General features: G+C 39.3%; 1 pseudogene; it reads right to left on the minus strand.

The window, feature by feature from the left end:
- The window catches only part of LOC148538224 (single-stranded DNA-binding protein 3-like), a 48,000-nt pseudogene extending 36,356 nt beyond the window's left edge, over positions 1-11,644 (minus strand).
- Positions 11,645-11,955: the final 311 nt, after the last annotated feature.

An 11,955-nucleotide genomic window follows, 5' to 3' on the forward strand; every position in this document is an offset into this window, starting at 1 on the left:
GGGTGCTTTGCTAACACTAACACCCAGTAGACTATTTCTAAATCCACATTCAGTGAGAACTAGCACGGCATCTTCACCCAAATGAGGCAATTTATTGATAGCGCTACTATTTCCCCTATCAAATTGGGCATAAAATTATTTAACTCTTCCACCAAAGGGACATCTATAGAGCCTACAATAGTTGATTTAATATGATAAGGATGCAGTCAATATCCTGAGTGCTGGGATTCCAGTGCTCAGAATCCCAGAGCCAGTATCCTGACTGCCAGAATCTCGAAGGTATGTAGCAGAATTGGGGGGAGGTTTAGCATTAGGGATTAAGGTTAGGCACTAGGGGGAGGGATAGGTTTAGGCAGAGCCATAACTAGACATTTTGGTGCCCTGCGCCAGAAAGAGCATTGGTGCCCCCCTCATTTTTCAAAGGGACATAATGCACTCAAAAAGGGCAATGGCCCCATGTGGAAGGGCCAGGGAAGAGATAGGAGAGGCCAGAAGATGCTGGGGAAGAAATAAGAGGAAGCTACAAGCAAGAACGATAATAAACAGAAATTTGACAGGCCCAAACAGTGCCCCCTGACCTGTGGTGCCCTGTGCAATGGCACTGACCACACTACCCTAGCTACGGCCATGGGTTTAGGGTGCGGGTAGGGGGAGGTTAGGTTTAGGCACTAGGGGGGAGGTTAGGGTCAGGCACTGGGGAGGGAGGGTTATGGTTAGCATAGGGAAAGGGGGTGGTTTAGAATACTGACCGACAATTGTCAGTATTCTAAACTTGTCAGGATCCAGAGTGCTGGAATCCCATACCCATCCCAATTTTAAATTCTGTTAATCTGTGGATTCCCTTCACCATACTCCATGAATCAAGGTCATTATTCAACCATTCAATTTTAGCTGCATATAACTTCCTTGACCACATAATGTGCAATGAGGACCTCAAGATACAATAGTTAATAAACCATGAATACTGTTCTAAGTACCAGTAGATACTGTTCTAAGGTATGGCTGAAAAAAACCATTTGGATTTGATTACATACATAAAGTTTGCAAAATCCATGAATTAACATTAAGGAAATAATATATGAAGAAAGACTGTAATTCAAGAAAAAAAGATACTGAATACAACAGGAAACACTAAAGACCAAATTCAAAATGGAGATATGGGACATGAAGAGATCCAATATATTGCTTGTGATTTAATGTGTGTGATGATTGTAAAACCTGCAAGGTGAATATCTGGCAAACAAACAACTATAGTCGTACACTAAAGTCATACGCACCATGGGCGGTGCACCCATCCACAAGGTAATTACATGTAGTATTGCAAACATAGGTACTATGATCACATCCTCTTACAGTCTGCAGTACATTAAGCAAATTCTGGTAAAACTTGACAGCAGGTAGACAAATTATAATTATTTTAGCTGTAAAGAAGACATCCATGAAAACTCGTGTCACGATTGGACATTTAAGACACTAGACCAAAATGGACTAAATACGGTGATAGACATGTAGATATTTAAATAGGAAAACAGCTTTAAAAAACATAATGACAGCTTAAAGACTTCAGACCATATGTGATAGAAACCATAGAGTTGATGCAAACCTCAGACAGAAATCAGTCCAAAAAGCACCCAAGATGCTGCATAGTTTTTCCCAGTTAGAATATAAACTACTAAATCAAACTACTGTAAAAGTAATGTAACCAATTAGTACACAGGATATAGTATATTAATATAACTGGAAAAATATGGTGAATTGACACTAAGAAAATTGAAGGGTGGCCAAAATGGAAAAATTATTAGCAAAGATCAGGTTAGAGTTGAATGTTCTGCACTGTGTTTTTTAAAATGTTCTATTACTTTAATTTCCAGCTACTGTATTATTAGTGATAAATATCATTGCTTAAAAGAAAAACAATCACCACAATTAATATCTAATTGATATCAAAAACTAAATACCATGTTAACTTTAAATTTAATAGTGATAACATTAGTGATTAGTGCAGGTTATAGAAAATTATAAAAAAAACTAATAACAAAGTGAAAGATTTTAGTTTTATTTATTCTATGCATGTGTTGAGATTATTTATGTTATATTTCTTTAGTACAGTATAGTGAATACTTAGATTTGTTTTTATAGCTCCTTATCCATTATACCTGCTTATTATGCATTATGTTACTGCTTTTGTTTGCTCATTTTTATATAACGATGTGTTATCTTCTTTGAAAAAAATATATGTTTTGAAGCTATTTTTAGGGATAAATATGTATGATTAAAAGTAAATTAATTATCATAACAGTATAAATAATTTGCCCTCAAAACCTGAAAACTATGATAACTTTAAAATGAGCGTTGACCACTTAGATGCATAGCAAAAACAAGCATCATTAGTTTGTGGGTGGCAATTGTTACAGTACAGTAGGTACTGACACTTTTGATTGACAGGTGTTTTGTTTATTGTTGTTCCTGTTGTTTGTCAATTAGGGTAAGTTTAAGTGGTAGCCTTTAGCTTCATATACATTTTCTCCCCTGACAGGCAGGGCCAGCTCGAGGCATGTTTGACTAGTGTGGTCTAACAGGGGTGCCAACCCATTGAGGGTGCACCCCTCCCAGTGTTTGAAGTCCAGTCCAGGATTTGTACATGGCTCAAAACTCTCCTGCTCCTCTCCCCACTGGATCTGCTCCCAGAAGATTGGGACATCTGAGATCTGGGCTGGGTTCCTCCCATTTCACCTGATGAGTCCTTACTCTATTTCTACACACTGGATTCTAGCTGCCTTGCCGGCTATAGTGTTTATTTCACAGCGCTCGGCTCAGCTGCATGGTCAGCTATTTTCTCCAAGTGGTTTCACCGTGGACTGTTTCCTGGCTTCTTAGCCACTCCAGCATCCGTTCTCCCACATCCTGCATACCTGGCTTCTTAGCCACTCCAGCAGCCGTTCTACCACAGTCTTCACTCCCCGCATCTTAGCTGCCACAGCAGCCATTCTCCCACAACATTGGCCTCAAGTCGCAACATCGGCCTCTGGCCACAACATCGGGCTCAAGCCACAACATCGGCTTCAAGCTGCAACATCGGCCTCTGGCCACAACATCAGGCTGAAGCCACAACATTGGCTTCAAGCCGCAACATCAGCCTCAAGCCGCAACATCAGCCTCAAGCCGCTCTATCGGCCTCAAGCCGCAGTCTTGGCCTCAGCTGCTCTAAAAAGTTTGGCACCAACTTCATCTTCATCTGTTGACCAACTGCTAGAGCTGTCTGGTGCAAACGCCTCCACTTGTGTCTTCTACCATCGACAAGACTTCTTCTACCAGCTTTCAGTCAGTTGTCCGGGGCAATTAATAAACTTCCCTTTCCACCTTGTCTGTACTACTCTTCCACAGGGATTCTTGGGTGTCGGATCACTGACAGTCGTAACACCCAGCCATTCCAGATATCTGTGGGACAGTCGCATTTTTTGGGTACAGCCACGTTTTTCCACCCATGGGACGAAGTGTCCCATGGGCGGTTAGGAGGCTGGGCACCTCCTCCGCTCTACCTGTGCAGCGGTGCTGGCCCAAGAGAAGTAGAATGGATCCATTGGCATCCATTCAGTGCAGGTAGAAAGCTGGGGGCAGCCCCAGCTACTGAGGAAATGCTGGGCTTGCCCCATTCTGATGTTAAATGGGAGGCATGCAACACAGCCATGCCCCCAAATAGCGCCATTTAGGGATGTGGCCTATGTTAATTAGACCACACCACATTTCACTTGCGCATGACTTTGCCATGTGCGAGGTTTGGGGAATTCATGTCCCTAGCTCATTATCCTTTAGTGTATATCTTGCAATATGTATGCATGATATGAGCGTTCCCATGGTTGCATGCGATGTCATCAGGTTTGATGAGCTGCACATCAAACCTGACGATGTTGCATGTGGCACCATGCAGTGTAATGAAGGATGGAAAAATTACTTGTTCCATCTTTTATTACATTGTTCTCATGTATATCCAGGATCCGAAATGCCGTCCCATTGAGCCGACATATCAGCTGTGTATACAAAGCTCAGTGTGTACTCAGCTTAATCCTTTATTGTCCATTGTATTCTATTTTCATTTAATTTATCTCACTAATTTGTTTTTCTATCTCTTTCTTAATTTCAATTTTCCCTCACATTTTATTCTTTTTTTATTATGACCTGTCCTAAGTGGTCAACCCCATTCCCCAGCACCTGTGTGGTCTGCAGCACCTGCTGCCCCTTGGATGCTGCTTCTGTTTCTACCAAGAAATGTGCACTTTCCACCTCTCCTTTTTTTTGCCAGATTCTCCCTGTTTACTGGTAGGTGCACTTTTGCTCTGCTGCTTAGCTCATATTTGTGCAATTGCTCCTGGTGCAGCATTGCAAGGTTCACCCTGTCCTTCTTATGTCAGGTAGGTTTCAAGAGAGTAATTTCCCCATTGACTATGAGGACCTACTTGGTGGCTTGAGCAGAGTGGAAACTCTTCCTGACTATCAGCAAATCAGGAGGTGAGGATCTGCATCAAATGGCTTTATGTTTTGTTTGAGGTCATTACATGATGGGTGTTTCTAAGGCATCAATATCTCTGGCCCTTTCTTGTATAGCCTATCTATCTTAGCTTCATAAGCTTCTTTATTCCACAAAGTCCTTTTTGTTATCTAAAGCCTTACAGGGATGGGCTACAAAATATCTGTGGTTGGATGACTCCTGGCATCACTGTGGTATGAAGTTGCTTTATTCAGTCATGAATGTTGTGACTTCTGTGGCTTTGGATGAGCTTGAAGTAGCTTTATATGGGATGGCTTATTTGTTGACATATTTTGGTGCCTTTTATATAAGCAAGCATATTTGTTCTAGTGAGGGTTCCATGTGCTTGGAGTTGTGTTTTAAGTATGTCTTAAAATACATTGTTCAAAGAAAGATCAGTTGCATAAGGGAATGTTGGTTTCTTTGAAATCTTCCTCCAATTGTGTTCTGCATATTTCAGCATTTGTCTAACAGGGAAACCGTAGTTTTTGATGGATGCTGATGTGTGACCTGTCAATAAGTTTCAGTTTTGCACATTGTTAAAGTGATTTTTACTGGCTTTACGTTTGTCTCCTGCTGACTACAGGTCCCATTCCTTTAGGATTGGTGCAGTAAGTTGTGCAGTGGAATCTGGATGTTAGGAAGATTCATTTTGTGCTTTAGGGCAATGGAAGTTTCTTATAAGTCCCAAATTCATGGTTTGAATTATTATTATTACCATAACTGTTATATTGAGGAAGCCTTGTCATCCTGCTTATTTCTTACCTTTTTCTTTTCTAAAATAAAGAGAAATAAGAAAGGTAGCTTTGCAGTTTTCACCTTCACTTAGGCTTGTTGGTTCTCTCCTTTTGTTTGGTTTTCTATTCTGTATCTATAGTATTTGATTGTTTGTTCATGTGTGTGTTTTTTTTACAGATGGAACATTATACTTTGTGTTTTAGTAAAATGCCATGTTCAAGTTAAAGGCCTTATCTGTGGTCATTTGTAGTTGGTCAGGTGGTTAGGTGTTCATGGAATGAGGTGGTCTTGTTTATTTACTATGTTATCTGAGAGTGTTTGGAAGTGGGGTGTCCATGATGTGGTACTGTTATATCAGGTAGCTATGATTTGGGCAATATGAAATGAGTGCAATTGATTATGGTCATGAAGGATAGTTTGTTGCAGATAGCCACTCAGTGTCTATGATATGGTTCAGTATTGTGCCAAATCAGGTTTGGAGAAGTCATCTAAGTGGTGTAACTATGACTGTGTTAGACTGAAGGTGAAAAGGGCAGTTGGCAAGTTTGTGGTTCAGATTGAATGCTTTGTTGTGAATCAGACTTGTTATTTGTTCACATTTGTACCATTCAGATAATGTCCACCTTAGTGCTAGATGGTTGGATGTGTTTGTGGAGTTGCTTTTATCTGTGATTTACTGTATTATGAGGGGTTAGAATTAGAGTGGGTGGTGGCTATGGTTCTTTGAAATGAGTTTGATCACAGTGAGAAGGTTTTTACCTTAGTGGTGGACCTGATATCTTTCTCAGAGGCATGGCCAATACTGGCCAAGTAAGGAGAGGTGGTTCCTTGGATCCCCAGGTTGCACCAAGGGCTTTTATAGTATAGCTACAATATATTTATAAAGTACTTTCAGATTGCCATCACAAACTTTATTTGTCATTATTAAAAAATACTGTGACATCAGCTTTCAAAAATACAGTTGCTGGTATCTTTAGTTCTAGGTTTAATTAAGTTTATAATTAAGTATAAGGTTTCAATGCATGCGTTTACAGCTAATAACTATATATAGCTTGGATATATCAGCAACAACAGTGAACAATGGATATTATAAAAAGGTATAAAAAAAGAAAACTAAAAGGTTAAAGATTGACATTTTATCCATTCTATGATAATATTTATGTTGTCTTCTTTGTATAGTGAAGACCTCTATATATTTTATAGCTAATTGAACACTATACTTCCTATTATGCTTTATAACACAGCTTATGTTTGTTAATTTTCATATAACTATGCTTTATCTTCTTTGAAACAATAATACAAATTCTTAAATAACTGTACAGTTTTGCTGAAAGAATTAAACCTGGAAGAGTTTACACCAAACTAATCAAAACTTTGCTTAGTGCTTCTGTAAAAGTTTTCTACTGTCCTGTCAGTATGAAAATATGTAACAGATCTATAATATATTCTAACATATTATAATTATATTTGAGCCAGTTATAATTCAACATTGTATCATAAAAAGTCTATTAAACATCATACAGAACCATACCTCAGCTGAACTACCCCAAAACGTAGAATTCCTCTTTCTGAAATTCATCAACATTCATTTGCTTGTCTGTTTTAAATAGGATAGAAAGATAAATGTCTTTGTGATAGATAACTATGAAAAATGTCTTCCAGAACGAATGGGAAATGACACCAACAATTACATCAAAAATCACTTCCATAAAATAAGTCACTGAAATAAAATATTGTTCAGTATAGTTTAGTATATATTACATACATCTAGAAAGCAGCTGCTGTGTATGATCAATAAAACAATAAAAGTAACTGTTAGTGCTTACTAACATTTACTAAAACTAGCATAATTGGTTTAATCTGTCTAGGGTCGGTTAAGCAATGAAAGTGAATATATGATAGCTTGTGAACGTTTTAAACAGGTTTTACTACTTGTTTTGTTTTCATCTCTTTATTGGATACACAATACTAATAATCAATACCTCTTTTGTTAAATGGCCATTATTAAGTGTCTGAGTTGAAGATGTTGATCTATTGATTGTAAATAGCAGTGAAGACAGCAACTACTGTACAAATTCTGTTATAAATTATTTAACTGAACAGACTAAATCACTATTTCATTGTTTTTTTTAAATTAAACTGCTTAAATTTGTTTTCTGTTCTTTTAGTTGGAATCATGAGTTTGCTTCTGTAATATGCTCTCGATTTATGTAATTATTTTACACAACTACAGTAAGTAAAGTATAAAGAACAATGGTGCTGTAATCAATTAATCAGATTTTGATTTAAATTTTTTAACCATGCTAGAAAATATAAGAATAACATAAAAACCTATAGTGTAAATTTTATTGAATCTAAGTATAATATAATACTGTATGCTTATATAACCACTAAATATTAATACAAAACAACAGATTTTATTAAAACATAGTCCAACCAATTTGACAAATGATCATATTTTTTAGTCTATTCAACATTATAAAACATTATTAAGCATTGGTGCATGCAGGGGTTATTTCTGAGTATCCAGAAACCTCCTTAATGGACCAAATAATTATCTTCAGACAAAAAACTTTGTTTCCCTTTCTACATAGGTAGTAGACCCTCAGCCCACGATTGAAGCTCCACTCTCTCATGGCATTCATTGTCATAATTCTTGGGTCTATGGGGAAGGGCCAATATGACATGATTTTAGTGTTGCAATACTGCCCAGACCCACTCTCATCGATAACCTGCTGCTGTATCTTCCTTCTGGGGAAAGTAAGTATACGTTTGTGTATGCATGTATATATAAAATAAATATTGGGACATTGAGATATTTTTCATATTTTGGATTCTATTCACCACCACAATGGCTTTGAAATGAAACAAACAAGATGTGCTTTAACTGCAGACTTTCAGATTTAATTTAATGCTTCAGATCTCATTGGACGGTACTTCACAGTGCAGAAGGACAATGACCCGAAGCATACTGCAAAAGACACCCAAAGAGTTTTTTAAGGCTAAAATGTGGAATGTTATGCAATGGCCAAGTCAATCCCCTGACCTGAATCCAATTGAGCATGCATGTCACTTGATGAAGACAAAACTGAAGGGAAAATGCCCCAAGAACAAGCAGGAACTGAAGACATTTTCAGTAGAGGCCTGGCAGAGCATCACCAGGGATGAATCCCAGCGCCTGGTGATGTCTATGCGTTCCAGACTTCAGGCTGTAATTGCCTGCAAAGGATTTGCAACAGAGTATTAAAAAGTGAAAGTTAGATTTAGGTTTGTTTAGTTTGTCCCATAACTTTTGGCCCCTTAAAAAGTTGGAGGCACATATAGAAACCGTTGTAATTCCTACACCATTCACCTGAGTTGGATGTAATTACCATCAAATTAAATATGAAAGTCCGAAGTTAAAGCACATCTTGTTTGTTTAATTTCAAAGCCATTAATATTTACTCTAGTGCATTTTTAAATTTTGAATTCAAATTTGTAATTAGAATTTTTCCATCTAGCAAAGTGTGTTTGTGACAGTTATTTTTCTTTTTTCACATTTTAGTGTTCTTTATGGCCTGTCTTACACACACAGACAGACAGAAAGGGGAATACCAAAAATATGTCCCCCTGTAGTCCTTCCCCACTTTTTTATTTCACCTTTATGTGGATCCTCCAGCAACTTCCATTTCCTCCTCCTCCTCCTCCTCCTCCTCCTCCTCCATGCAGCCTGACCTGCCAGTGTAAACCTGGTCGAGTCAGAGGAGCATGTGTGCTGGGCTTCTTCTCCAATCAGGGCTAAGCACATTGTCCTGTAACCCCTGGGTGTCTCTGACCATAGAGGAGCCTGTTAGAATAAGTATTTGTTGTATTAGTTGTTAGAATATTTTTAATAATGTCAAGAGAGTGTTTAAATCATCCAAACAATTCTGTTATGTGTATGGTTCACGCCACTTGTAAAAAAAGTATTTTGAACTTGGGGTGTAAAGTTGGTGATCTGGCTATGAACTGGGCCCGCATATATGCTGTGTTTCAGGCTTCTCACTGGCTGGAAAAATGGTTCGCATCATATGCCATTACAATGATATGGAGGGAACCAAAGGACCATTCAAATAAGAGTAATTACTTCTAAAACAAAATATGCAGTTAACTATTCTAACTTGCCAACTGCAATGAGGCCTGTCTTACATACCAAAGTGTACCGATTTTGTGACCTTAAGTGATAACTCTGACTCTGATCTAACTCATATGGAAGAAAAAACACAGCAATCTGAGACGTGATCCTACATTTGAAGCAAGTTTTTCATCAGCACCTCATTGTTATCTCAAAGAGATCTTAATGATCTTATTTAGGATTTAAACTTGTCTAACCAACAATCTGAACTTTTAAGTTCCAGGCTCAAAAAATGGAACTGAGGGCCTGATGCAGAGCCGCTCGTAAGCGGCCGCTCATTCGCTCCGAGCGATGTTTGCCCAACTGCGCATGCGTACGGATCGTTATACGCATGCGCGAACCAGTCAGTGTGGTTGAAATTCATGTGCTTGCAAAATAGCGAATGCCTGATAATTTGAGTGACAGGAGTAGGCGTATGTGGGTGGTAACGGGGGAAGGTGCTTGAAAACGGGGAGTGGAGATCCGAATGCAGGCGTGCTTAAAGGTCAAAACGGGCATTTTATGGGTGTGCATAATTAAAACAGCAGCGTCATTGACCACGTCACTTGGTTATTTTATAGCCAGAACTGCTCGCAAAATTGTGGTAGCAAAAACCAACCCCAAGAATAGCGAGCAGTTCATACCCTGGTTGATGTACTCGATTAATCTATTAAATATCGGACATGACGTAGGATGCGAGAAGCCAGGGGGCGTATTTTTTCAAAAAACAACCGCAAGTTTTGTTTGCTCGTTCAGACCTAGAGGCGTGAACAGACTGCAAAGAGCGAACGGTTGATTTGAATAGCCACCCCTATTTTCTGGACGAGCGAGCGCTAATTGCGTCCGGCTCTGAATCAGGCCCTTACTCCTCAAAGATGTAAGAATATGTAGTTATCGTTCTCGCCATAGTGATATCAAAGACTACTTCTCTGAAGAAAAAGGTGTTATTTTTAGTAACAATGTTTGTTCTGTTATGGAGGCTCTTAGACATCAACACCGGCCAGATGAGGGGCGATTGTTCATAGACACATCAAAAGTTAGTTTGAAGGATGTGCTTCTACATAAATTTCCATCTATAAATGTAGTGCATGCCACTGATATGAAAGAGACTTTTGAAAATATGAATTTGCTGTCAGAAAAAATATAGTATGTAAGATATAACTGGAATATCTATGGTGATTTAAAGGTTATTGCTTTATTATTTGGTTTGCAACTTGGGTACACGAAATTCTGCTGTTTCTTGTGTGAATGGGACAGCAGGGATTGGAAATCTCACTTCATCAGAAAACAATGATTTAAATGCAAATCTCTTATTCCTGGGCAGAAAATGTGCTAAATGCCCCTTAAGTGGAACATGAAAATGTGTATTCACCTCCACTGCACATTAAACTAGGACTGAAGAAACAATTTGTGAAAGCAATTGATAAAACTCTGCTGCATTTATGCATTTGAAATCTAAATTTTCCAAAATAAGAATCAATTTTTATATTGCCACAAATAAGATCAGTAATGGATGATGAAAATTTTCAGGAACTGTTAAATCCAGTGGAAAAAGCAGCTTGGCTGTCATTCAAAAATATCTGTTCTTGTTTTCTTGGAAATCACAAAGATGAAAACTATTGTGATATAGTGATTGATCTAGTGAATTCATACAAAGATATGGGATGCAACATGTCTTTAAAATTTCACTTCTTGGACTCCCACTTGGACTTCTTCCAAGAAAGGATCCCTAGTTAGGGTAGAACAGATGGTGCCGTGGATGGCTGCCTTGGCGCTGCTCTCCTTATGCTGCTTGTTTGTGTGCCTGTTATGCCTGGTCTCAGTGCTGCTGCTGCAGTATAACAAGGATGAGCTTATGGTGCTGAGGGATTGTACCTTAGCCATGCCTTCTTTTCCTGGCTGGAGTTTTTGGAGGTGGTGGCCTGGGGTGCAGCTGCTTTCTGCGGATCCGGCGGTGCTGAGGCTGCCTGGAGTGCGGTTGGAGGCGGGGAAGCTCCCTGGAGGATCCAAGGTGCCAAAAGTGTTGAAGCTAGAGCAGCTCTCAGTTTGGCTGGCAGGGGGAGCTGGAGTACTGAGCCAAGGATGGTGGACCTGGTGTTGCCTGAGGCTGGAGGTGTAGAGGGGGACAGAGCTGCTGCTCCTAGCAGGTTTGTGGGCCAGTTCATGAGGGGGCTTTTGTCAGGGCCAGAAGGAAGTGTTGGAGGGGGAGTCATGCTGGAGCCCTGGTAAGGTGGAAGAGGCGAGGGCATCAGTCTGCACTGCCCACAGTGGTTCTGGCAAATGTCTGTTCCTTGTGTAATAAAATGGATGAACTGCTGCTGCTCCTTGGGGGCATTTCTGGATCAGCTGTGCTATGCTTCACAGAGACTTGGCTTAGGAAGCAGTTTTCTGAGAATTTGATGCAGCTGCCGGAATATGGGATTTACAGAGGGGACCGGGACATGGGACTTTCTGGAAAAACAAAAGAAGGGGAGATTTGTTTCTACATTAACAAAGGTTGGTGTATGGATGTCAAGGTATTAAATAGGATATGTAACCCTCATTTGGAGTCTTCTTTATT

Source organism: Taudactylus pleione, unplaced genomic scaffold (genome assembly GCF_031769625.1).
Source record: "Taudactylus pleione unplaced genomic scaffold, aTauple2 ptg000041l, whole genome shotgun sequence".
Classification (NCBI taxonomy): domain Eukaryota; kingdom Metazoa; phylum Chordata; class Amphibia; order Anura; family Myobatrachidae; genus Taudactylus; species Taudactylus pleione.